Below are 24,177 nucleotides of genomic sequence, written 5' to 3' on the forward strand. Positions count from 1 at the left end.
TCTCAAGGGCGTAGCGGGAGGGGGGGGGGGACTTGGGGGTCTGGTCCCCCCCCCCGAAATGTGAGAAAATGACCGAAAAAAGGGAAAAAGATGGCCAAATCCATTGTTCTGTCACTTTGGTCCCCCCCCCCCCCGAACGAAATTTCTGGCTACGCCCCTGCCAAGTCTGAATTGGGCCCTGATTGAGAGGTTACGTGATCTTTTCAACTGTTATCTGAGCCACCAAGGAAATAACAGGCTCTGTGTGACCAAATTCTTTTCTATTCTTTACTTCGACAATAGAGAGGGCAGACCTTTATCAGATATTATAATTTCCAGCGATAATAAGTCTACCTTTCCAGTATATGTATATAGCCACTCACCGACTTAATTTCCGTAAGCCGAATCATTTCTACTTTAGAAATTCGAATTTAAAAGACTAACTGTAGTTTAAACTTTAAAGAGTTCATTGAGATGAAAACGGGTACGTCCAGCTAATTATAGGCAATAAGCGTCTAGCACAGGTGTTCCAAATAACGTGCCGCTGAACCTCAGGGTGCCACGAGATTAACCGGATAGATGTAACGCGGGACATCTTGAGAACACAACATGGGATTAAAAATACCAATTAAGTCAGTAAATTCCAATGGTGCGTCGCGTGGCATTTTAATGTGCTTGGAGATCATGCTGCCTTGCAGTGGAATCTTCAATAGCATTTGGTATTCAAAATTAAATTAAGAGTTGAACTGTAAACATTCTGATTTTGATACAGGATGGGAGGTGGAAGTAAATACCGTGCCAAGAAAGAAAATCTCGAGTCGCACACACAAATCTCACGAAAATATTTCTCTATCATCGGAGAAATAGCCAAGGAAAAGATTTGTCTAGAGAGAAGAGTAAAGAATGAAGAAGAATTTAGTCGCTCAAAGCACTGTTAGATTTATTTTCGTCGCACAGAGTATGGGTCACTAGAAGCACGATCGTACAAAGCACGATAGCGACTGAAATCGAACCCAAACTTGCCACGATATCTACAAAAACGCATACTTAATTCTTAGAGTAATAGTGAAACGCTTCTAGTAAATCAGTAATACGAAAGCAATACGTAATCCAACACCCCATTATCTCGGACAGATACTATATTTAAGTGATCGCGAAATCGTATTTATTATCTATCTTTTTGAGTTTATATCCCATAAGCATTTTTCGAGTGCCTCTCACGAGATTATCAAATCAGCCTCGTTAAGCAATAAATAAATAAATATATATATACAGTATTATGTTATAAAATATCGCGTGTGACGTCATCTCTTGGTCAATCACTTTCGGGATTAAACTCTATTTTTGCTCTTAACACACATACTAATACATGCCTTGGAAATTTCATTGCCGATCAATAGAGAATCGTTTTTACACGTTATAACGATTAAGATCGACACATAGTAGTTAGCGACCCTATCCGATCACGCGCGGATCTAGGACGATATAACGAGAGGGGCGAATTGTGTGAGTTAGTTTGATCGTCCCGTATTTTACGACAGAAAACTTTTCCCAGATTATTCTGCTCTTGGCAGGGGCGGTCGTTCCCATCGCCTCCCTCTGGATCTACGTCTTAGTAAAGGCAGACATATTCAGCTACGAATGTAACGGAAGCAGGCATATTCATCTGAGAATGGAGTGAAAGAAGATATCTTCAGCTGCGAACTGAGTGGAAGCATTCATCTTCACACAGCTACAGAAGAGTCAAGGCAGATATCTTCAGCTGTGAATGAAGCCGAAGCAGGCGGGTCCAGGGTTATGTGTTGGAGAAGCGACTTATTTTGTAGGTTCATCTGATCATCCCGTAAAATACGGGACATAGAAATTTCCCCCTTATATTATTCGGCTCTTTGTAGGGGGCTATCGCCCTCATTGCCCCCACCCCCGGATCCCCGCTTGTATCCGATCAACACGTAATGATTGGAGTGGTATTACCCCTTTCACACCCGAGCATTAATTTTTTAGAATTTTCAAAATGTTTTCGAACTTTTTGATACTTAAAAACTACATTGAAAAAAGCTTCATTTTTCAATTTTTTCTTCTCAAATTTTTAATTTCATTGCTTTGTTTTTTGTGAAAAAACAATTTCACTTCGTTCAAATTTTTTCAGCCAAGGTGATGCAGAGTATGCCTATATTCACATATATGTAGGCCTACATTTTACCTGGAGAGATACACTTTCTCTTGAAAGCCATCTTAAAAAAACCCCTAAAAGTTCAACTTTAACTGTTACCCTCTGATGGAAGCCTCCCAAAGTTGATATGTTCGCCATACTTTTATACTATCCTTCAAGTCAGGGCTCAACTCCCTGAGGTAGAAAAAAAATAAAATTCTAGTGAAAAAATTAAAAGCAACCCACACATTTGTGCATGCAGGGTCTGAAAGGGTTATTGATAGAGCCCGTCACTAAAAATGGTCGAAATACTGCGGCACTAATACCTAAAATGAAAATAACAAAAAAAAAAGGCATTAATAATTAATGGAATAAGAGGAAAAATAACTAAAAGTTGCGTGATATTAAGGGTCCAAAAAATGGCTAAAAATTGACCGCACTCAAATCTACTGTTTCAATAATAGATTATAAAATAATTTGTCTTGGAAATAAGCAAAATTATACAAAATATACTTAGAAAATATGTAGAACGTACAAAGGGAACGCTATACGCGGGATCTACTGCACGCCAAAAGATTAGCGGTGAGAGTTCTTTTTGAATAAAATCATCCAAGTATAAAAATCAGTGCTTCTCGTCATTCCGAAAATATCAGCCTTTAATATTGGAAATATGCAGTTTATATGGGAAATTTATGTATCGAGCGAAGCGAACGCACAGGCATATAAAAAAATGTTTGCTCAGTCAAAATTTTTACATGCACTGGGTATGTCAAGCAATTTGTACAGTCCCGTTTCCTACATTCAAAACATAATAAATAAACACTAAAAATACATTACAATATGTATAGTTTTTTAATGTTATTTTAATGGTTCAGGCTCATAAAAGCAGAAGAAACATATTATTAACCGATATTTCACTGTACCTGATTATTTTATAAGAGGGCACAACTTATCAAAATAATCAATTTGTCTGTAGATTATTGAGAAATTGATTTCTCGGGTAAAACAAAAGATAGAATATGAAAAAATATGACCCCCCAAAATTCTTATACGTGGAAAATGGGAAAGTAATATTCAAGGTCAAAGATAGATGACGCTGGAAAAAACCAAAATACGCGCACGAAATTATAACTTAAACGCGAAATGACAAAAAAATTGTTCTGCCCAAAATTAAAATTATATTAACTGATATTTGACTGCATCAAATTTCTCTATAATTGAGTTCAACTAGAATAAATTTCATCAAATTAATGACAAAGCATAAATTTTCCTAAAAAAAGACGCACATATTTCTATAATCTTCATTGATTAGGAAATTTGTTTCAGTTCAACAGCAGAGAGCGCTAAAATTCCTCATTTTTTTTTCCCGGCAGGTGAATCATAGCATATTTTTGATGAAAATCAGACTGGGAGCAATCGACTTGTTGCAGGAATAGTTTCCATATGGAGACCCTGCCCTAAACACTTGCGGTCCTTTGCTATAGCTCGCTTAGCCCCCACGGGCCCGACTTTGACTGTGGTCGAAGAGATTTGTACGTTAGCAAAATACAGTATATGTTGTTTGTAAACACATCAAAAAATATATGCGCACTATTTTAAATGAGAAGTTTAATGTAAAATCATACAGGAAATATTTACAATAAATGTTTTTTTTCGCACTCTCATAAGAGCAAAATCATTGATCAATGTCATCCAAATCTAATTTTTGAGTTATCTAAGCTTCAGTACACAATACACTTGAGCGAACTGATGATTTTATCTTTTTTTTAATAAGAAGAATGATATTTCTACAGAGAAACAGTAATATTGCTGAAGTTGCGCCAATGATTATTCAATGTTGTCTCAACATTTGAAAACGTCTCTTCTAGATTTCTAGCGTTATTTAACATTTGTGGCATTTTGTCACCTACCTGAATCAAGGATGAAAACTGTTTGCGAAATCAGGTGCAAAAATTTTTCCTTTGCAAATATACAGAATCCCCGTGAAAATTTGAGGATTTCACGTTGATCAAACGTGCAAACTTTCTTGTCGTCGTTTCATAAATAATTTTATGGTCAAAATGATGCGAAATTGAGGAACCGAACAAAAGACCGTGACGAACATATTTTTGTCGTGGAGTTAATAATGCAATCAGTGCATCACGCTTTGTAAAGTCTATTACTGATTGGTATGACATTAAAATTAATATTTAATAAGGTTTGCTAATAAAAGGGGCACTTTAGAAATGGTATGATAGGATGGGATTTAAGGAAAATTCTTTGATTTTCCAAAATTTTACCAAATACAATTTATAAAAAATGAATAAAATATATACTATTATAAATTTTTGAGAGTTGGGAGGGGCTCCTTAAAACATGGGACCCTGGGCAAATGCCCATGTTACCCATGTTTTAAGCCTGCCCATGTTACCCATGTGGAAATCGGACACTGCACGCAACCCCTGTCCGCCCGTAAATATGCCTCCACTCGGATTTAAGGTAGAAAAACACTGAGTTGTATAACAAGCGATCTTTCAGCGATAATCAATAACGATTGAGATTGGTAATAATAAATAATATTAGTTGATCAGTGATAATTCTCGAGTAGAGTACAATCGAGTAAGTTATGTAGTAATATATCATCACGGGGAAGAGAGTCGTGTATTCATTTCATTATATAAAGGCTTCAGGAGAAATTGAGATAAGGGGGAGAGATTGTAACAAAATGTTACCAAATGTTTGGGAAAGTTCGACACCTGCCCCGAATCGATAACCTCGATCGCTCCAAAAAAACTAATACTATTAATGATGACGATGACGTGGAGATAAAACAACGAATCGTGTCCTTTAAACACTCATGAAAAGGGAGGGATGAGTTACGTCGTAGTAGTTTGTCGCCACTAGACCTAGTAAGTAGCAGCTGACAGATAAAGGATAACATACAAAGAAATGTTGTAGCCATTTTTTCATTGTATCGAATTATGTTACAATCAGAAATGAAAATAAAAAGGGGATAATAATTGAAAGTGTGACCTTCGTTGGCACTTTTACTTTGTGTGATGATAACTTGGACTTTGAATCGAGATCAAATCTGTCTTATCTGCCACCAACAGCAGGCTGAAATTTCACTCGTTCACTTGATGATCGGCCCAAGGGATCGAACTTCACTAAAATAGGTTCCGGAAATGATGCTGCTCTTTTTTTCATACAGGGTGCCCCCATAGTTTCAATTTAAAAAATGCTCAAAAGGCGTTCAAAAATTACCTTGTACCAGTTGTGAGAGTGAAAATACAGCGTATAATAGAATAAAAAATCTACATATTTATAAGGTCCCTTTTGTCCCTAATTTCCAGTTAGAAAGTTGTTGCCCTGTCTCTCCCGAAGCGAACAAAAAAGTCACCAAGTGCAATATTTGCTGATATATTCGAATTCAAAAATCGGAGAAAAGTTCGAAAAGAACGGCATGAATGAGGGAAAGGAGCATTGTGTCCTTTAGTCTTTGTTGTTCTTTCATAACTTTTCTCTGATTTTTGAATTCGAATATCTCTCAGCGAATGTTGCACTTAGAAACATGGAATTTTTTTCTATTGGCCTCAGGTGACACAAGGCAACAATCTCCTAATAGAGGAGGACGAGGGGACCGTATAAAAATTCATATTTTTGTGACAAGTTGTAATAAACTCTCTAAACCGGTACAGGGTAATTTTTGAATGCCTTTTGAGCATTTTTTAAAAATGAAATCATACCTCTACGACGGACGGTTGAAGAGATAAAGGCGGCATTAGCACTTACAGGACAACCTGTGTACGTATATGCATACATGGTCATAATGACGTAGTGTTTCACAATGCGCATAGACTTTGAACCCCTCGGACGCACAACTTAATACAGCATTAAGATCAGAAAGGGCCATGACTATAGGTCAGAGCTGCCCTTTAGGGGTTAAAGGGAACACTTGAACAATATATTGCAAGAACGGAGAGAATGCTCGTGTCCTGTGAAAACTGGACGTATGGTCTGAGTTTTGAAATTCGTATAGTGGCGTGCGCATCCAAAATAATCTTGATTGTGGCACGGCTTGGAAAAAGTTTGGCTACCTCTGATATAGTGGTTCTCAAAAGTGTAGAGAATCCGTATTTTTTCTTTTTTCGAATAAAATATGGATGGACATGGGTGAGATCAAAAAACATTTTGAATGTACAATTTATAGAACCAATTAACAACGCCTTTGCAATAATTTTGATATGAATAACAATATCACAATTTGAGTTATAATAATAAATTTTAGAAAAATGCTATCTCTGTACACTCTCAACTAACCCGGCACATATCAGACCAGAGTGTGCCGGATTGTTGGAAGTCAATTGAAAAAGTTCATCCAAATACAATACAACTTCGTTACAACGATACTCGATGTAACGATAAATCCTTCTACATTGATAACGATAAAACCCTCGATATACTGGATACAACGATAAATCTCTCTACAATGTTTGGAATTGCCTATAGCCCAATGCTAAAGTCCTTTCTCTACAACCATATCCTTTACTACGATAAATCCTCTGTATAGTGATATTTTTAAGAGATTTTTGAAAAATCACTGCAACGATATTTTTTTATATTTTGCTCGAATTCGCTTTGAATTTTGTTTTAATCTTGTCACTTATTTTCGTTTTTCTGGAGGTATCTAATAGCATCGGTATTTTGCAACCCAGAATCACTGAAAGCGCCAAGGAACTATTGCTGTCACTACTTTCTGTGCAAGACACAAAAGTTCAATGTGATAACAAATTAACAGGGGAAATGCATCTAACTGAATCTCATTGATAAACCAAGTTCTTATGCATTGGCAAAATGTAATGTCTTAAATGTAATTAAGACTTACATTTTTTCGCTGAGAAATAAATATGCATAGAAGCACGTTTTCTGGTGGTACTAAGAACGCCGATTTAGAAAAGATGCCAACAGCAACATAAGTTTGATGGCACGTGATGATAATGCCGCTTCCTCCCAATAAAACGCGCGAAAATCCCTCTACAACGATGTTTTTTCTTTGCCCGCAGATTATTATTATATATCGAGGTTTCACTGTAATGCGCACAGACATATACTCATAGACTAAAGATATACTATTATAACTCTATGGACATACTTGTGAGATGTTTTCCTCTTCTATACTCGAAGAATACCCGTCTTAGAAAACGCCGGATTATTTGATGGGCCGGATTAGTGCACGGAGGGTCTACTGTATGTAGAAAAATGTATAAAATAGCGATTTTTTTTAAAGAAGCGTTTGCGAATTTGCATAAAGTGTGCGTAATGCCGGGATTACATTATAAAAGTTTGATAAAATACCTTTTACGAAACTTGTAAAAGAACAATCAATAAGCTTATCGGTAACATTCCAACAAATACAACCGATTAGCTTATTGGTAACATTCATTAAGTTTTATAAAAGTGTTATTCTTTCATAAGTTCTTGAAAATGCATCCAATAAGTGTATCGGTTAAATTCGAGTAAATGTAACCTTTAGGCTTATTGGTTGTTTTTCCTCAAGTTTTGTTAAAGTTCTTTTATTAAATTTTTATGTAGAGTAATCCCGTCCTAAAAATGCCACGCAACGTTAAAAAACGTGTAACTTCACTCTGTTTCCAAGTTTTTCACTCATCGAAGTGGCCTCATATCTGTCTCCTTAAAATTCAAAATAACGAACTGCTTTGCGAATATATAGTATCAGTGATGAGAAATTTTCCTTCTTTGAAACCTCTCCGGGTTCCGGGATTTTTGAGGGTTCCGTAGCATTTGATCATGTGAAACCCCAAAAAAAAGGTGTCACGAAACCCCTGGTTTCCGCGGAACACCAGTTGGAAGCGCATGTCGTAGGTCGTTCTCGAAACGTTTTCCATTAATAATTAATGAATGCATCCGTTCAAATGAAATAATGTTCATGTTTACATTCACTGATCAACCCCTTAAAATTGTAACATCAGTGTATTTTGATTTCTCACAGGGAACCTATTAAAAATCTTTGTTTTGAATTTTGCCGGTTCATTCACAATGTTAGGATCATCTCTGTAAGCAGTCTTTCGTTTCGCGTGCGGTGCTGCCATCTGTCGTTCGACAACGAATACTAGGTAAATCGATTTACAAACACTTCGGATTCCGAAACTAACTTGACGGCTCCTTTGCGGGATAAGATTAAAATTTAAAATAACGCGAGGGGCACCTCTGCCTGATCTCGGAGCACCCTACATAACCCCGAATCCGACAGGGAATCATTTTCCCACTCCATTAATTCCAAAAATAGTGTGGATACCGGTCGGGAGGGACTACAGGTATCCTGTGGTTCCCAACTTCGAGGCGCAAATGCGATCCGATCTCCCCATTAAAAAGTCTCGCCACAGAGAGCAACAGGCCTACAACGATAAATTATTCAACCATTACACTTCACTCATAGTTAGAAAAACTGGTGGCAGATGGCAGCACTGCACATAACAAGCATTACACAGAAACAAACATCACGTCAGATTTCTCACGACACGTACACGCATGTTCCAACATGCGCCAGTTCGTTAGAGGTTCCGCAAAGGAATATGGACGAAATGCATGTGTGGTTTAGTAGTAGTAGTGGTCGGGACTACAGTATTATCCGCGAAGTACAGTATTTACGACAAGGTGCTCACCCTTTTGAAGAGGGCGGGCTACTTCAGTGGTTTGAAAACGTGTCGCGAGCCACATAAGTGATCTGTAAAGGTACCGCGGGCACTTAAATGATCTAGGAATGTGTCGCGGGAGCGGGTCACTTAAATGATCTATAATTGTGTCGTGGGACACTTCAGTGATCTAAAACAAGGCCCCAGTTCAGTTAATTCATCTGAAAATGTGCCACGGGTCACTTAAGCGATCTGAAAATGTGTCGTGGGTCACTTAGGGCCGTATTCACCGACATGGTTTAAACAGTAGTCACAATTTTTGGATAAGAGATCAACATAGATTGGTTAAAAACCTGAATTTAACCAATCCGTGTCAATCTCTTATCAAAAAATTGTGACTATAGTTTAAACCATGTCGGTGAATACCGCCCTTAAGCGATCTGGTTATGTGCTGCTTAGTTCATTTTTACAAAATTAAATTTGATCCTTGATAATTTTTTTCGCATCACGATCATTTACTGCACACGAGGCCAAATTGGAAAGGGACCCACAATTTATTGCCTGCTCCGAACGGCAGCCTTTTTTATATTCACCGAGAGGTGGTTGCGCTAACCCCTCTATGTAGGCCTTCCTGCGGTAGAAATCTTTTTCTGCGGTCATGTTGTCATTTCTGTTGTACCCGTGTCAGGAAAGTTTCTGACAAAGACGAACCGGGTATCGAACGCGCGACACCTCTAAACATCCTTTGGCACTTTAGGCGAGTATCGTATCGACCTGGGCTACCACGCCCCAAATTAAGTTTGCTGTCGCGGGCAATATTAGATGGCTTCAAGGGTCTATTTAGTCCATGGGCCATGGCTGGGGCATGGATGATTTGCGAAATAATGGGGATTCCTATTATGTGTGTCACGGGACTTTTAGGGGGGGGGGGAGTGTGGTTGAAATTCCCCGAGATCGGTCAGTGGTGTTATGCTGGCACCAATACCCAATCTCATGACATCCTGAACGCCTTGCTGCACAGTCCTACTTCCCACTAAACAGCATATGGGTGCGCATCATACTCCTCGGCTCTATGCGAAGTCCTCGAGAACGACGGTGAATACTACGAGAATCACTGGAGAAATCGTTTTCGACGGAACGGTGACCGCCATGATCTTAATGTCAATACAGGGTGAATAGGTAACAGAGCTGGTGGCGGCATTTCACTGGAGAACCGTTGATCCTAGAGGTATACTTCCAATTAGGGAAAATATCCGAATATCATATGGTACCGAGATATGCCATTCATGTTGTAAGGGCTTATTTTCTATAGTTATTAAAAAAAATAACTTTTTATATCTTCCCCCCGTGTGCCCAAAAACCCAATTAGTTGTTGCCGTGTCTCTTCTGATGCCAACTAAAAAATTCCACGTTTCTAACATTCACTGAATTCGAAAAACTGAGGAAAGATGGGGGAAATAACAGCATTTTAAAAGCGGGTAAAACGGTTTTCCAGTGACGCACCTTTTAGAAATCAGTCCCCATGTCTTCGTCAATCATACATGCCCAATCCATGGCCAGCGGACCGAATAGACCCCTGAAGTAATCCGTGTCCGGAAAATTCACCGCCAGCAATTCACCGACAACAATTCACCGCCGGAAAATTCACCGACCAACAATTCACCGCTAGGAAAATTCATCGACCAACAATTCACCGACCGACAATTCACCGCCATGCAATTCACCGCTAGGAAAATTCACCGACCCACAATTCACCGACAACAGTTTTAGTGCGAGGGAGTGAGCGATTGAGTTACTGAGTGAGTGAGTGACCCAGTGAGTGACTGAGTGAGTAAGTGATTGAGCGAGTGACCGAGTCAGTGATTGAGTGACCAAGTGAGTAAGTAATTGAGTGACCGAGTGAGTAAGTGATTGAGCGAGTGACCGAGTAAGTGATTGAGCGAATGACCGAGTCAGTGATTGAGTGACTGAGTCAGTGATTGAGCGAGTGATCGAGTCAGTGATTGAACGAGTGACCGAGTCAGTGATTGAGTGACTGAGTAAGTGATTGAGTGACCCAGTAGTGACTGAGTCAGTGATTGAGTGAGTGACCGAGTGAGTAAGTGATTGAGCGAGTGACCGAGTAAGTTAGTGACGGAGTGAGTAAGTAATTGAGCGAGTGACCGAGTCAGTGATTGAGCGAGTGACCAAGTCAGTGATTGAGTGACTGAGTCAGTGATTGAGCGAGTGACCGAATCAGTGATTGAACGAGTGACCGAGTCAGTGATTGAGTGACTGAGTCAGTGATTGAGTGACCCAGTAGTGACTGAGTCAGTGATTGAGCGAGTGACCGAGTCAGTGATTGAGTGACCAAGTGAGTAAGTAATTGAGCGAGTGACCGAGTCAGTGATTGAGTGAGTGACCGAGTCAGTGATTGAGTGACCGAGTCAGTGATTGAGTGACTGAAGCAGTGATTGAGTGACCGAGTCAGTGATTGAGTGACTGAGTCAGTGATTGAGCGAGTGACCGAGTCAGTGATTGAGTGACCGAGTGAGTAAGTAATTGAGCGAATGACCGAGTCAGTGATTGTGTGACTGAGTCAGTGAGCGAGTGACCGAGTCAGTGACTGAGTGACCGTGTGAGTAAGTGATTCAGCGGGTGAGTGAGTGACCCAGTAGTGACCGTGTGAGTAAGTGATTCAGCGGGTGAGTGAGTGACCCAGTAGTGACCGAGTGAGTGATTGAGCGAGTGATCGAGTCACTGATTCAGCGAGCGAGTAAATTGGTTAGTGAGTGAGGGAGGGAGTGAGTGAGTGAATGTTCAGTAAGTGAGTGAGGGAGTGAGTGAATTGGTTAGTTAGTTAATTTTTTTAACGTAGTAGTGTCACAAATGATTAAAAAATCCGATTGTTCCGAAAACATATCCCTTCTCAGTGAGTCTATATTACAATATTGATCTAATGTCATATTTATAGCTTCAGCTGTTTCGGCTCGGCATTATTTCAACGTTGATCCCCACTCTTATGACGCCCTTAGGTGTTGTCGAATATGGAAAAACCATTTCTTAGTGAGTAGTGAGTCTTTACGTCGTGAAAAAAACTATTCACAAAATTTGATATATTTACAGCTTCAGCGGTTTTGGCTCGGCGATGATGAATCAGTCATGACATGTTATTTTATATACAGTACTAGGGGGCTCTGCCCCCCCCCCCTGCCATCTGTCAACACCCCCTTTTCTCTTCACAACATATCTTATTTATTTCGTCCCACTTCATCAGCGTGCTATGGAAAGGGACACGTGAAAGCACCAGCTTACTGAAGAAGCGAATTTTATAATAATAAAGCAACATAAAACAAATGTGATTTATCAAGTAACCCCAGAAAACTTCCCCATGGGGGGTCCCCAAACTCCAATTCGTTGAATTTTATGGGGGGTGGCCCTGACTGGATTTATCTCGGGCTACCGATGTGTTGCAAATTTTACAATGTTAAACAACAAAAACCAATGAGATTCATCCAGAGACCCCGAATTAGAACCTATCAACTTTTCCATGGGGCCCCGACCTGAAGGCCTGTCGGACACACCCCTGTGAGTGCCCACGAAAATTTTTAATTTTTATCAATTTTAAAACGCAAAAAATCCAGGGCCCACATCCAGTAACGGGGACCCCATACGCAGATTTTTAGTGGGGCACACAGACACTGGATTTATCTCGGGCTTGTGCTGTTGAAAATTCTACAATGTTAAACAACAGAAAAGAATGAGATTCATCCAGTGCCCCCAAAATGGAACGGGACCCCTGACTCGGAAGCTAATCGGGCATCCCCTGTGAAGGCCACTGCAAATATTCATTTTACCAACGAATAAAATCCAGGCCCCCCCCCCCCCCCCCACGCAATTACCCGTGACCGAATTCGCAAATTTTATGGGACCTCAGACTGGATATACATTGGGCTTCCGCTACCGCAAATTTGTCAATGTTAAACCAGCAAGAAAACAATGAGTTCCATCAAGGACCCCTGGAAATGAAACCTTTTAACTTCCCCATGAAGGTGTATGTGCAATCCCCCGGGTACCCCGACCCTGTGTGTTGGGAGCACTGGTGATATATGTATATTTTACGTATTCATACCTCTCGGCATGACCCCCACGATGGCAGGGCTGACAGGGGCCGGAACGTTTCTTATCCTTTGTGATATTTTCACACTATAAATTGAGCACAGAGGGGCCCGTGAAAACGCTGGTTTGGGGGTCCGCCATCTATTTCAGCTTAGGGGACCTGCTGTAGGATGTGGGAACCTCTGGGTACATGCACATAACTTGGTCCCGATATATGCTAGAGTTAAATGAAAACTTGATTCCAAAATCGTAACCGACTTCCGTAACAGAAAAACGTAACAGATTTCCATCACTCAAAAAACGTCACCGACTCCCGTAATAAAAAAATAGTCACTAATTTCCGTTGCATAGGAAGTATATATATACGTATATAGTAAATATAGAGTACATGTACTAGATACGCACTAAGGCGGGATTCCTGAAAGTTCATCACGTGAAATCGCGGGTAGCAGCTAGTTCATCATCCATTGGTTACTGATGATCAGCGATGTTTGTTATAACATCAAAGTGATAACAGGAGATGATTTTAAGCATTTTTAGGAAGTTGATTCATCGCGTATCCACTTACTTTATTATCTTTTAATTCTGTTATTATCCCTTTTAACATTCCATTAGAAGTTTCTGAGTAAAACAGAGTTAATGAAATTTTGTTGAATATACTATCTTGTATTGGGCAACAGCAATTTGTAATTTATACAAATACAAGGCCACAACAGGCAAAATGCCCAGCGAGAAAAAGATGCCCACAATAAATATGGATGTCATATATTTAAAAAATACAGCAAGACAAAATTGAAGCCATGAAAAAAAATTTTATTTTTGGGCAAATTGCATTAAAGAAGGACAACATGAAGTGTTCGAAACATTTCATGATTTCTTGTCACAAGCCGAGCTAAATTTAACGGTCAGTGATGAGATAACTGAGCACATGGAAGGATTAAAATCTTTGTTTAAAAAATATTTTTCAGTGTCGGAAATGGATGATCGGTAAATATCTAATCATTTCCAAGAAGAGTATTTCGAACTGTGGCTTCATTGTGTGTCGATTGCAGAAAAGAAGAAATGGCCACAGCTTGCATCAGATACCACTCTTATTTTTGAAACATATGACAACCATATTTTTATGGGCATCTTTTTATCAGCCACCTCTTTGGGCATTTTGCCTGTTGTGGCGTTGTATTTGTATTTGTATTTATAAGAATCTCTTTAATGGCAGAATATAGTGAACCTACGAATGTTTTTAACAACTGGCTGTTGCGAAGTTGAATTTTTAGAAAGAGAGAAAATTCAACTGCCTTTGCGCGGAACCGACGTCCTTTCACTTTCCGGGTGAACGCCCTAGACCGCTAGACTACAAAGGCAACGAATCTTTCAATCTTTCCTTGGATATCGTTATCACTGAACGGGACAGCACATGGACGGCCGGACCTGACTCAGGCCAAGCTCGCAACTTCTGGCGATGCCACCACATGGCAACTTGTGCAAGGATGAATTTGACAATTCCCCGCAAAGGCGGTATAGAATTTTCTCTTTTTACAAAAATTAATCTTCGCAACAGCCAGTTGTTAGAAACCTTCGTATGGTAGCGGAGAATGACGTCATCTTTGCATAACGAACCTAGTCATTTTTTGGGCTGGTCGCGGTGACGAATACAGTGAACTTTCTAGAAAAGCCATAATGTTTATGTTGCCATTTACTAGCACGGAGCTTGTTGAACGCGCTTTTTTCTTCGTATACTTATATAAAAAATGAATATAGAAGCAAATTGAATATGCAGATCCGGATTTGAGATTGTATTTATCCTCTTTTGAGCCTAATTTTTCAAAGCTTTCAATTTTTCTTTTTTGGAATCTTTGTGCTAATTTACCTGCTTTCTTCAAAAATAAATAAAAACTACAAAATGCAAAATAGACCATTTAATTTAATTCAACGTGTTAATTTTTTAGGGAAGATTTCGGAATCTGTAATGGGTGAAACAGATTGGGGGGGGGGGGAGGGAAATCCCTGGAGGATTCGGGGGTAGGGGGTACGTGGAAAGGAACCGAGCCATCTGGGGGGTACGCGGACGGAAAATGGTTGGGAACCACTCTTCTAAGCGAATGCATAGTTATTAAAATATAAAAATTAACTTCTTCTACGGACGCCCTGTGCCCAAATGCCCAATTAGAAAAATTTTGCCCTTGTTTTTAAGTGCAGTATTCGCAGAGATATTTGAATTAAAAAATCGGAGGAAAGTTGGGGGGAAAAAAGTCAAAATTAACGGAAAACGCTTTTTTCAAAACTTTTCTCAGATTTTTGAATTCAAATATTTCTGCGAATAAATGGACTTGAAAATGAGGATTTTTTTCAGTTACCCTGTAACCTATGCACCCTGTATAAACGATGGATATACTAATTTAACCCTTACACGACGTAGTTTTCGTCAGTGTACTGTATGTCAAATAATTATTCTGACAAAAGCCTCCATTAAGGGCGCGTATTAGTTTTTTCGAGAAGTAATACGAAACGTTTTAAGATGAAAATCTCGATATAATTTCTTGAAGAAACAGACTTACCCGTAGATAATCTATAAAAGAGATCAGCAGACGTCTGCAGGAAAAAAAAAAATTACATGAATAATCATGGACTTTGGCTTTTTCAGGGAAAACAAGAGGTACTACATCTAGAAAAGTCATGAAAAAAGAATAATAATTCTGGGCTCGATCCCAGAAGGTCACTCGTGACCGTGGCCTTCAGAACCGCGGGCGGAAGTTCACTTGCCTCTTTTGCCAACCGACCAACATCCATGAGAAGAAGATCTGTTCAACACATGAACATGCCTTTCTTCCCCTTTTTATTTCCAGCAGACCTTCAACCCAGTGTTTTCTCACGGCCAAAAATAATGCCACTATCACCACTTCCCTTCGGTTTATGTTACATAATTTACCAGCGCATTTTTTACACTATTTCCGTTTGCGGAAAGAAATAAAAAAGAAATGACCACACGTATTACTGATATCGTTTCCGCTGTGACCTACTGAACCGTTTTCTCTCTGTTTTTTATCTCTTTCTGTCATTGCCATCTATTACAAGAGTTTGATGTCAAGGTCCAAATGGATGCGAAATTTACTTTTAAATTTTAACCCCCCCCCCCCAAAGCCAGGAGGAGATTTAAATAGAATCGCTGATTTTTGCAGAGGTTTAGTTAAAAAATTATAACTTTTAAACTAATCATTGAACTAATTTGAAATTTTTTAGGTATATAAAATAATTTAAGTAGTATTTAGTAATAAATTTTCTCTTTGGTAAAATTGTTTTTTTTCTCTCTTCTACCACGGCCCAAAAATCAGATTTATAACTCAGCCTCGTTGCTGTAACAAAGAACTACTAACCCGATTATACTATGCAGGACATTTTAGCTCAACGACACTTATTTACAATAATAATTATATAGGGTGTTTTAGCTCAACGGGCTAAAACATTTTCTTTACTATAATAATATATAATTCACATATTTTTCATGTTTTTTTTTAATTCACTTCAATTTGAAGTTGAATTTCATTTTCCTCGATTAGCTACTTTGTTTACTTTTGGGATCATTTTTGATGATTATTAGCAATGTCCCGTATTTTCCTGTATTTCGAAGCCCAATTTCACGTATTTTTCCTCGAGAAAATATGGTCAGTCAAGTTAAGCAGCAAACGATCATCACTCACAATAAAGTATAATAAATGAATGTAATATAATAATCATGGTTGTACCAAGTCACATTATTCCTCTTTCGAATGATACCAAACATGTAGGGATTGTGAATAATATAATGGATCAAACAATTATTAGATATGCAGTTGGTCGCTCGACGGCATGTGAATTTGGCTCGACGTTGAGGGGGTTAATATCCGAAGCAAATAGAACTGGAAGATTCGTTGCCTTTGTAGTCCAATAGTCTAGGGCAGTGGTTCTCAACCTTGGCAATCCCACGGCCCAGTTTCATTCAATTTTTTGAGTGGAAGGCTCAGTCAAACACAAGACCAACGGCAAGTGAATGAGGAAAAATTAAACGGCTGATCATTCGCGGCCCGGTATGAATGAGGTCAGGGCCCGGTACTGGGCCGCGACCCGGCGGTTGAGAAAAAGCCCCTAGACCCACACTGGTATAGGGGCTCTAGAGCAGAGGTCTTCAACCTTCAACGGCATCAAGTAGCGAGAACAGCAGGAGCTACAATTTCTGTCCGAGCTCTTCTCAGTTGGTTCTACACCTTGCTCGGGCTGTGATTCAGATGGTCATGTAAAGGAAACGCACAATCATATTCACACTGCTGTAATGGTCATTCCTCTGATTTTTCTTCCTTTTACGAGCATTCCAATACCCCCCCCCCCCAAATTTGCGGCGGTACGGGATTGCAGCTGGCTGCCTTAATATGGTATACAGCAACAGTCAGGTGGTAAGTCTATACACTATTTTCGTAATTTTATAAAATTGCTTGTAAATGGATCCTCGCGATGATTCAGGCGATCCTAAAGTGAATCGTACTTCCTCTGGTGAAGAAATTGCAAAATTGGCTTTTAAGGCCCGCCCAATATTGGGACACTGATCCCGAATTATGGTTCACTCAGATTGAGTCGCAATTTATTGTCGCTGGTATTACTGCTGACAAAACAATTTCATAACCTGATCGCTGCGTTAGACATTAAGATCCTAACGTATGTGAAAGATACTGAACAAAATCCTCCAATAGCAAATGCATTCCAAACTTTAAAATTTCGAATTGTTCAACATTTTTCGCAATCTGAAGCTTCTAAATTCAAGCAATTGCTACAGGATTTGCAACTTGGAGATAAGCGACCATCTCAATTACTTGTCGAAATGCAACAGTTGGGATCTGGAAAGATCGGCAACGATCTTTTGCGCACGCTCTGGTTGCAAAGATTGGAAAATCTTGCTCAGATTGCGGATAAAATAAACGAAGTTTCTAGTTGTTCGCCGGCAGTTTCTGCTATTAGTGGAGGTAAAAATATATGAGTCTCTTCAAATTGCGATTAAGGATTTAACTCATAAAGTCGTAATGTCGATCTCTCGATCCAGAATTAGACAATCCCGATCTTTGAAAAATAAATCTAAACTCATGAGCGGACAGTATCTGAGGATCAATTAAAAAATGGTGAGCTTTGTTGGTATCATTTTCGATTTGGCAAAAAAGCCAGCAAATGTTACTGCTGCTACAATGGCAGGTTATCGAGATTTAAGTGAGTTTGAACGTGGTGTTATAGTCGGCGCACGTGAGATGGGACATTGCATCTCCGAGGTAGCGATGAAATTTGGATTTTCACGTACGACCATTTCACTAGTGTACCATGAATATCGGGAATCCGGTAAAAAATTAAATCTACGACATCGCTGCGGCCGGAAAAAAGATCATGCAAGAACGGGACCAACGATGACTGACGAGAATCATTAAACGTGACAGACGTGCAACCCTTCCGCAAATTGCTGCAGATTTCAATGCTGGGCCATCAACAAGTGTCAGCATGCGAACCATTCAACGAAACATCATTGATATGGGCTTTCGGAGCCGAAGGCCCACTCGTGTACCCTTGATGACTGCACGACACAAAGCTTTATGCCTCGCCTGGGCCCGACAACACCGACATTGGACTGTTGAGGACTGGAAACACGTTGCCTGGTCTGACGAGTCTCGGTTCCAATTGCTTCAAGCTGATGGATGTGTACGGGTATGGAGGTATGGAGACAACCTCATGAATCCACGGACCCTACATGTCAACAGGGGACTGTTCAAGCTGGTGGAGGCTCTGTGATGGTATGGGGCGTGTGCAGTTGGCGTGATATGGGACCCCTGATACGTCTAGATACGACTCTGACAGGTGACAGGTACGTAAGCATCCTGTCTGATCACCTGCACCCATTCATGTCCATTGTGCATTCCGATGGACTTGGACAATTTCAGCAAGACAATGCGACACCCCACACGTCCAGAATTGCTACAAAGTGGCTCCAGGAACACTCTTCTGACTTTAGACACTTCCGATGGCCACCTAAATCCCCAGACATGAACATTATTGAACATATCTGGGATGCCTTGCAATGAGAAGAGATCTCCACCCCCCTCTTACTCCTACGGATTTATGGACAGCCCTGCAGGATTCATGGTGTCAATTACCTCCAGCACTACTTCAGACATTCGTCGAGTCCATGCCACGTTGTGTTGCGGCACTTCTGCGGGCTCGCGGGGGCCCTACACGATATTAGGCTGTTTTAGTTTTTTTGGCTCTTCAGTGTATGTCTGTTCTTCATACAAATCTACAGTTTTAGGCAGATCGTCGCCAGATTTTGCATATTTACCAAACAGGACCGGGATCGAACCGTAGGCTACTTTAAAAGTTCGTCAGAGCTAGGCAAATGCCCGAAATGGGCGAAAAACTGTCGGGCAACAATGGTTTTGGGGTCTCAACAATCACTTTCGGAACGTTTACTTTGGTTACAGTGATTTCCAACAATGTGTTTCAGACGTGTATATATGCCTTTACAATGGTTTGTCAAACCTTTAATTCTGCCATTATAACAGCTTATTCCTGTATAACGGTTTGTAACTTTTCCAATCCTCCCAGTAATTGAAGAACACCCGGGAAGCGCCGGGTATTATGGCTAAAATATGTATAGGGTGTCCTGTAAGTGCTAATGCGGCTTTAAACTCATAAACCGCCCATCGTATAGGTATAGTTTTAATTTCAAAAATGTGTAAAAGGCGTTTGAATAATATTTGCCACACAAGCTGGACATATGACATCACTAACAACCATAGGCGTACGCAGAATTTTTTCGAGGGGGGTTTCAGATTTTTTTTCCATCTAGGGGGAGGGGGGGGGGTTATGTTTTTTCCTGCAAAACAACACTATAATCTTGGCTCAAGGGGGGCAGGGAGTTAGAACCCCAAACCCTCCCCCCTCCCTGCCGTACGCCAATGCTAACAACAACAACGACGACAAAACTGAGAATAAAAATGTTCAACGTCAGCTGATGAACTCAATGCTTGCCTCAAATCATCAACACTCTGGCACGAAGTTAAAAAATTATCATTATCCACCAACATGCGAGTTCAACTGCAAAATGAATCAGCACTGCTATCATTTTCATATCAGTTGATGAAACTTGGCAATGGGGGAATTCCCGTAGACCCAAGCACTGGACTGATTATGTTCCAAATGGATTTTGCCAGTTGTTAAACTCAGTTCAAGAACTTGCTGACAAAGTCTTCCCAAACATTCAACAAAATCACCGAAACCATGAGTGGCTTTGTGAGAGAGCGATTCTGGCACCGAAAAACGACAGTGTGAACAAGATCCTAAAAATTATTCCGGGAGACTCCACATCTTACAAATCGATTGACACTGTCACAGACACAGCGCAGACAGTTCTGTATCCCGCAGAATTTCTGGACTCTTTGGATATTCCGGGTGTGCCACCACACAACTTGACCCCCAAAGTTAGAGCACCGGTAATGTTTTTAAGGAATTTGGAGACAGCGAGACTCTGCAATGGCACCAGACTCTACGTGAAAAAATTGCACAATTACATCATTGAAGCAACGATTCTAACAACTGGATGTGCCAAAGAAGAAGACGTCTTCATTCCACGTACACCAATTATCACTGACGAAATGCAATTCACTTTCAAGCGATTACAGTTCCCGATTAATTTAGCTTTTGCCATGGCAATCAACAAAGCGCAAGGAAAGTTGTTAGCAGCGGCAGGTATCAACCTACTTGAGCCCTGTATTTCTCACGGACAGCTTTTCGTCGCCTGTTTGAGTGTTGGTAACTCCAAAAATTTGTTTTTTTAGAAACCTTTAGATTAAAACCTTAAAAAAATATTTTAAAATTAGATAAATTTTCAGAAATAAGTTCAAAACAAAAGAAATTAAACCAAAGTTGATTGATAAAGGAAGCTATTCTCATACAATCACTTTCATTCTAAGAAGATACAGAATTTTTGTTTTCTTCAATGCACATACACTTAAATTTTGTATCTCCCCCACATTTCTTCGCAAGTTATGCAATTCAGCCATGTTGTTTTAATTTTCTTGCTTTTAAACTTTAATATTGTGGGCTACAAACTTCAATATTGAGAGACAGAGAATATTCTTGAGAAGAATGGGATTAAATAGCACTTACAATAAAATTAGATCACTAACAACAAGTACTAACTCTAAAAACAGTATAACAGACTGTCACACGTTAAACATAAGGAAATCTATATATATAGAATTATAAAATTCGTAACAGTAAATAATATAAGGCTAACCATATGAAAAGCAATAAAACATTATTTATAACAAGTTTCTGTTGCATTGCCCCTTAAATACTATGAATAATTTATTGCAATCACACACGAGATTGTTACATAATTTTACACATATCAATTGAACCTTTATTAAGCGAAACCTGTGTTCAACGGAGAAAAATCTCAACCCCTTGCAATTCCGTTGAAGACAGGTTTCACTGTGATACTATAAAATACTCAAGGTATGATTCTGAACAGATAATTTTTAAATAATGTTAATTTGGGGATTCTATTTTTTTTTCTCTTATTTTTTCACTTTTTTTTGTCAGTTGTGTTCCTATTTTTCATTTATTTTGTCAATGGTGTTCCTATTTTTCCTACTTTTTCAAATTTTCACTTCTAGGTCTGTGAGTGCTAAGAAAGATTAGCAGCTTTGGAACATGAAAGCAGTACTTTAAAGAAAGAATTGGCTATTCTCAAGAAAGGTATGTTAGTTGGATGACTTTTATATAATTCATTCAATTTCATATAATACAAGCTCCATAAATCCAAAACTGAAAAAAAGGCTATTTAAAGAGCTAATTAGTTGCCCATTCATGTGTTTTTCAATAACTTTTGAGATTATTTCTGTAGTTGGCCATATTGTTAGGATCTCTTTTTTTTGTAGATTGAATGTATGAGGGAGAACTTAAGTTCATCGTAAAAATGACTTTTACTTACTGAAGAATCAATTAGGTTTTTCAAGATGTCAATGTGTGGTACAGTGCAATAATTTTCAACATTTTTGGCCAGTTAAATCAGCAATTTCTACAGTTAAAATCAGCAATTTTAACACTGATTTCTATGGAGATCATCCTTTGCCTGACCCTCAAAATGAAGCTGATGATGATTGTGACGCCTATTCAAAACGCTCTCATTACTGGGAGGATCAAAAGTGCCAAACCATTATAAACGCATAAACTATTATACATATACTGGCAGCATTAAAAAAGTGACAAACCATTGTAAAGGCATATACACGTCTGAAATGCATTGCCATGCAAAACCACAGTAAACGTTCCGAAAGTGATTGTTGAGACCCAAAATCTCACACTGCTACAGCTTTATTTCATAGGTTCTTTTATACACCTCTCTAACCTTATTTGAAGTGAGGCACTTCTCTCTTCCTCAGAAAAGACACCCTCCATAAGATCTTGCTGGCTGTTGCAGGCAATGGAGGTCCATCAATTTTTTACAGTCGCCTTCTAGCCAAGCATAATTTATTTTAAAAAACTTCAAGTGCTCATATGCATGCTTACGATGCGACATTTAGTTTGGTATCATAAAGCAGTCAAACCCGTATATAGGTGCTCATTTTTCGAGTAAGGCACGCTGACTGGAGACTGTATGGGGAGAATATCACCCATAATTCCACAGTACGTGTGCGAATGAAATACGAATCGTCTCGTTAATTGAATCAAACATTTTCAAAATTTTTGCTCGTTATGTGAATTCCTCATTTTTGTATAAAATAGCGACCATAGCTTATGATATATTATTGACAAAGAATGACTCACTAACGAGGTTTGACTAATTTTTTTCTACCTATCTTTCAGATACGCCATGTATGCGAGCTATGATAGAAATAGCCAACACATCTACATTCAAGTGTAAGCAATGTACTCAAAAACTAGAAAGAGGTCAAATTAGAGAATTACTGTAATTTACTATGATACATTTTCAGATGAAACCGCCAATAGGTGGTACCATATTCAATGCTTTTTAAAAAAACACTGAGTCCAAAGGACTGACTGCACTAGCCACAGTTGAAAGCCTCAAAGGTTGAGAAAATTTAGACGATATTACTAAAATAGATATTCAAACTCACATGTTAGTGTTTCAACTTCAGAACTTGTTGATGAAGGTGAATTGTTTACTGTTAAAAAGTTTCCATTAAAAAGCTTTTAATGGAAGTATTTGGTAGTATTGCATCTTGTGATTTTTGTCTTTTTTGCTGTCATCATCACATGATGATACTACAGTCTAATCCTGTTATAACAAACTCCAAAAGGCCGAAGAAATCACTTCGTTACAATGAAATTTCTAATTTTTAACATGCGTAAAAAAATAGTTCTAGCAGCATTTGATTTTAAGGAAAAATACTTATTTACGTTCTAGATGAAAAGAATGAAGTGGAATTTTAAAAATTACACAAAGCAACTCAAATATTTTAAGCATTGGAGTTTTTTGCATAAGTTTTACTTAACATTTTAGAGGCAAATAATCCATAATAATTATTATTATTTGCACAAGTATTGTGGAAGCCAAGGAAACAATGAATTCCTCTAAAATATACACATGCTCAAACTAATATTCTGGAAGGTTTTCTTTTTGATCTGATAGTTCCAAACTAACTAAAGCTTTAGATGCTATAGGTAGCAAAGCATTTTTTTGTGCAGGGGTTCTCAACCTTTTTTGACTCAACCCTTTCGCATCCAACAGCACGTGTGAATTCCAAAACCTTTTTTCCTATGAGTGGACCGGTAACTAGCACATTTCAGGAACGAATGTCCTGAAACCAGGTAAAGACTGCTGCATCCACATCTTGTAAATTCGAAAGTTAGATTTTTTTTCCTAGGAGATCCTGTAACTACTGTTTAACTTTGCAATTTTGTTTGATTTTTTCAAAAACGTTGAAAGAGTAGATGGAGATTGACTGTTGTTTTTCGGACAGTTGTTTTCGAGTTCGTTATAACAGGTTTTTCATTTGCGCAATACATTGTTGCTATGTAAATTTATTTGTAGGATTGGAAAAGATTTCGTTACAATGAAATTTTCACTATAATGGTATTCGTTATAATGGGATCTGACTGTATAATCAATTGCAGTCATTGGGTTCTCATTATTAACTCATAGTTCATAATTGCTCAAAAAATATTTAGCAATTTTAAAATTTCATCTAAATAGTCAAAAAGAACTTTAATTTCAAAATACTATTGTGAAAAAAATAAATTATAGTCACTAAAAATCGACATGCTTAGTGCAGTAATTTCAATTTT

The 24,177-nt window shown here is 38.8% G+C and overlaps 1 long non-coding RNA gene across 1 annotated transcript in view; it reads left to right on the forward strand.

Moving 5' to 3' along the window:
- The window catches only part of LOC149075408 (uncharacterized), a 49,216-nt gene extending 25,910 nt beyond the window's left edge, over positions 1–23,306 (forward strand). Inside the window, exons 2-3 of the long non-coding RNA XR_016193988.1 lie at positions 21,543–21,624; positions 22,735–23,306. This is a non-coding gene — a long non-coding RNA (uncharacterized LOC149075408). The remainder of the gene's footprint in view (positions 1–21,542; positions 21,625–22,734) is intronic.
- Positions 23,307–24,177: the final 871 nt, after the last annotated feature.

This window comes from Pholcus phalangioides, unplaced genomic scaffold (assembly GCF_987345545.1).
Source record: "Pholcus phalangioides strain wild (caught in Gottingen) unplaced genomic scaffold, Ppha-v1.0 ptg000015l_1, whole genome shotgun sequence".
NCBI lineage: Eukaryota > Metazoa > Arthropoda > Arachnida > Araneae > Pholcidae > Pholcus > Pholcus phalangioides.